We start from the raw sequence: 4,619 nt of genomic DNA, 5'->3' as shown, positions 1-4,619 counted from the left end.
TCTCGGGTTTTCAGTGTCTGGTCTGACTGTGGAGATTGGCGTGCTCCCTGGGGTCTGCAGGCTCCTCCAGGATGCCCTTGTCACCTCGAGACGGGTCCCAGCGAAACCCCAGGTGGCAGCTTGTTCACAGGCCCTCTCCCCTCCCACCCAGCTCTCCGTGTTTCCTGGGCCGTCCACGTGGCCGTGTCCTCTGCCAGCAGCCGGCCCGCAGCATCCACATTCAGAAGCCTGATCTGTAGGCGATCGTGGTGTGCAGTCATGGGCGAGGGGTTCAGGCTGGACAGACGAGGCCAGAAGACAGGCTGCAGAAAGGAGATGAGCAAACCCCGTCTGTAGGACGGATTACCTGCAGGCACAGGGTGCTGCCAGGCCGCAGGACGGAAAGCATTTTCTGCCCCCAGCGTTTTTGGAGCCACTGGACAGTGAACCCCAAATAAGCTCGCAGAGCTGTGACCGGATGAAGCAAGGTCCAGGCCGCAGGAGAGAAGGAGCTGAGATTCGAGGCCTTAAAAAGACGTTTTTAAAATGCGTTAATTTGCTTCTCTCTTCTCAAAATGAGATCGACATCTTCATTTGTATGGAAGACATGAAGGTGCTCAGATCCCAACCTGGTGTTTTGTGTATAAGCTCTTCCTTTCCCCCCAGATCCGTGGGGAGAGGGGGTGTCCACATAGGTACAGCGAGTGTTTGGTCACTGAGACGGCACACGGGTCACCCCAGCCATTTACATGGACTGAAAGCTTTTGGGGGAGAAGAAGCCCCTGTGCAGCATCTGGCCTGGTGCAGGACAGCCACCCCTGCGGGGGAGCCAGGCGGACTCACCTCCCCACGCCCGCCAGCATCTCCGCCTCACTCTCAAGTATGCAAGGGTCTGAGGACCCAGGGGCTGTCATTGGTATGAAACCTGAGTACACGAGGCCTGGCCACTGCTGGGCGTCCGGCCCCGGCCCCACGGCCCTTCTGAGGCCAGAGCAGTGGGTCTTCTATGGAAAAGCCGCACATGAGGACACCTAACAGCGTGAATCCGACGAGAGGGGTGCTTTAAAGCCAGCTGGCATGTGGGAGCCAGCAGCTTTATCCCGAACTCCTGCAGTTCTCAGGTGGGAAGGAGAGCGTGGCGGAGCTGGTGGGCCCTGCGGGACATGGTCTCCATTCTCTGTTCACTAAGAACAGGCCTGCAGCAGATCACGCCAAGGGTCTAGGCTTCTGGAACCTTCTCTGTGCCCCTTGGAGCCTGCCATCTGGCCTTCTTGCCCAGAGAGACCCCAGGCACAGAAAGTCCGGTGGGGCGACCTGTGGGCATTCTGCCTTACTGGCCTGGCCTTCACCCGGCCCCAGAATCACCCCCTAATCGTCCCCGTCTCTCCCGTCAGCCCACTTCCTTCTGGGCCCTGCAGCCTGAAACGGATGAAGGAGAGGGTGTTTTGGTAAAACTTTCTTAATTGGCATTTTTATGGTTATAAAAATATGCTTGTTCATGTAGAAGAGAGAGAGAACAGCCCACCTCACCCCGCGTGTCCACCCTGGGCTTGCCGGGGGCGCCCCCGTCCGAATACAGACTTCTTTATTTCCAGCCGAATGTTACCGAGTGAATAGGCTCCACGTCACTGTGGGAAAGCACCGTCTTAAGAGGTGGCAGGGGAACCTCCCCGGCGGTCCGGTGGTGGAGTCTCCCCGCTTCCAATGCAGTGGGTGTGCGTTTGGTCCCTGGTCGGGGAGCAAGGTTTCCACGTGCTGAAGGGTACAGCCAACAAATGTTTAAAAATAAGTAAAACTTGTAAAAAAGGTTACTTAAAAAAAGTGGCGGGGCACCCCGCCTCTGGACGAGCGGCCGTCACCTTCACGGCTCTGACACTAACTGCCATCAGTCGGGAAGGGCTGGCTCTAAGCGTGTAGGTGAGCGTCGGGGAGCCGCTCTGTCCTACCTGGATGTGAGGGGCTGTGAGAGGCAGGAGGCGGACCCACCGCCCAGACCTCACACAGGGACCCCCTCTCCCGACACCTCAATCTGTCAGCCCCACAGGTACCGAAACAGGTTAGGCAGACGCAAAACTTGCACCGATTCCATGAAACTGGGTTTTGACACACCCGGGACAAGCATGAAATGTGATTATACCTTGAAAGTGCTCCGTCTCTGTGTTCTTGCCAAAAAAGAGGAGCATCCGAGGAAACAGACCAGGCATTTGTGTGTGTGTTAAATACACTTACACATAAGTTGATACCCATTAAATTTTCCATTCGTTCTTTAAACATGATCTGTCCTTGCTTTTTGTGTAGAGATGAAAATACCAATACATACCTTTTATCATTTAACAAAATATGTTTATATTGGTTTCTAAAGCTTGAAACAACTTACAAAACTCTCAGAAACTTCAGAAGCATGGTAAATGCTTATCACAGACACATTAGCATCACCTGAAATGATTTGCTTCCTTTTAAAATGTAGTTTAGTCTTCAAATTTGTCTTTTACACATATTCCATAAATGTTACCATGGGACTGATCTGGCAGCCCAGAGGTTAACGCTCCGCGTTCCCAGTGCAGGGGTGTGGGTTTGATTCCTGGTCAAGGAACTAAGCTCCCACATGCCATGCAGCTCAGCCAAAAAAAAAAGCACAAAGATACCTCAAATTTCCATAGGTAGGTAGAAATGAAATATGAATATAAAAGTAACTTATAATCGTATTACACGAAGATAACTAATGCTCACATTTCATTGTGTATCTTCACAAAACTTCTGTGTGAGCACACATGTCTACCTGCCCTCTGGGTGTTACCGTCACGTACGTCTGCTCACGTCAGCATGGGGACTTCCCCAGTGGTTCTGTAGTTAGGATTTGGTGCTCTGACTGCCGTGGCCTGTCCCTGGTCAGGGAGCTGAGATCCTGTAGGCCATGCATCGAGGCAAAAAAGGAAAAAAAGGTTGGGTTAGGATGCTGCACGGTATTAATTCCACCGACTGGAAACGCACAGTGTGTTTCCCCACTGGCTCCCTAATGTGAATTTATATTCTTTTCATTCATTCGTCCTTTTTTTCATCTGCCTGTTACAAAAATTGCGGGATAAATAGTCTTACGTATACAGTTTTATAAGGTCTTTGAATTTGTAAGAGAAGATTCTGGAAGTTGTGCTGCTGCGTCAGTGGGTCTACTCAGATTTTTTGCCATCTGGAAAGGTGGTCCCATGTCCCTTCCCACTCACCAACACCAAATAGAACCCACTCTTTTTATTGTTATTAACTTGGAACATCTCGAACACAGAGGAACGTAGGCAGAACCAATAGTACAAAGACCCTGTAGCCTTTGACCTTTGCCAACAAAGGTCGCCGTGGCCAGTCCTGCCCGCTGCCTCTGCCTCCCTGTGCCCTGGGAACAGACTCTAGCCATAATACTAGTTCCGCTATAATTATTTCCATCTGTCCTCCCAAAGAAGCGGCATAAAAAGCATAACCACAATACAATAGTCAGCCCTCAAACAAAATTTACAATAATTCCTTATTTATGAAATCTCTAGTCTTTGATCAAATCCCTCTGCCTCTTCAATTTCATAGATGATTGTTTTCATTTTGTTTGGTTTTTCACAGCGTGTTTGAGTTGGACGCATACAGGGTCCATGTACCAGGCTGGCTGATCCGTCCTGAGTCTCTGATCGAGGGTCTTCTTCCTCCCCCTTTACTCCTCTGCAGTGAAGTTTCAGGAAGCTAGTTTGTTCGTACAGTCTGCGTCGAAATGTCGCTCTTTGCCTCTCCCAAGTTTACCTGCTGCTCTTGCCTCTGTCTAGGTTTCTCCTTGCTCCTTTCCTTCCAAAGAGAAGTGTCTTCTAAGTTCATGACTGCAGTCACCGTCCACAGTGATTTTGGACACAGAAAAGAAAGCCTGTCACTGCTAGACTGTGTATTAAAAAGCAGAGACATCACTTTGCCAACAAAGGTGTGTATAGTCAAAGCTTTGGTTTTTCCAGTAGTCGTGTACAGATGTGCGAATTGGACCATGAGAAGGCTGAGCACCAAAGAATTGATGCTTTTGAACTGTGGTGCTGGAAAAGTCTCTTCAGTGTCCCTTGGACTGCAAGGAGATCAAACCAGTCCATCCTAAGGAAATCAACCTTGAATATTCATTGGAAGGACTGATGCTGAAGCTGAAGCTCCAGTCCTTTGGCCACCTGATATGAAGAGCTGACTCACTGTAAAAGACCCTGATGCTGGGAAAGATTGAAGGTGGGAGGAGAAGGGGGTGACACGGGATGAGATGGTTGGATGGCATCGCTGATTCAATGGGCCCAGAGATGGTGAAGGACAGGGGTGCCTGCGTGCTGCAGTCCACGGGGTGGCAAAGAGTCGGACGACTGAGCCACTGAGCAGCAACATCAGCCTGCCTCAGTTCCTGGTCAGGGAACTGAGATCTTGGTAGTTACTGTAATTGCTGTTGATCCAGAAGCTTGATCAGATTCAATTTTGATTTTGTTGGCAAAAGTTCTCTCTTAATCCCTGCCAGCCTGACCTTTGCACTGACTTTGTGGTTTTAACGTGTGGGTCCCATATTGCATTTCTGATGTGTATTATCAGCCACGTTTGTCCTTCGTGAATGACCCGTCTTTGGATGTTTTTCTGTTGGGGTGCTT

The sequence above is a fragment of the Bos indicus genome, chromosome 26 (assembly GCF_029378745.1).
Source record: "Bos indicus isolate NIAB-ARS_2022 breed Sahiwal x Tharparkar chromosome 26, NIAB-ARS_B.indTharparkar_mat_pri_1.0, whole genome shotgun sequence".
Taxonomy (NCBI): domain Eukaryota; kingdom Metazoa; phylum Chordata; class Mammalia; order Artiodactyla; family Bovidae; genus Bos; species Bos indicus.
Note: the sequence above shows the minus strand (reverse complement) of the source record.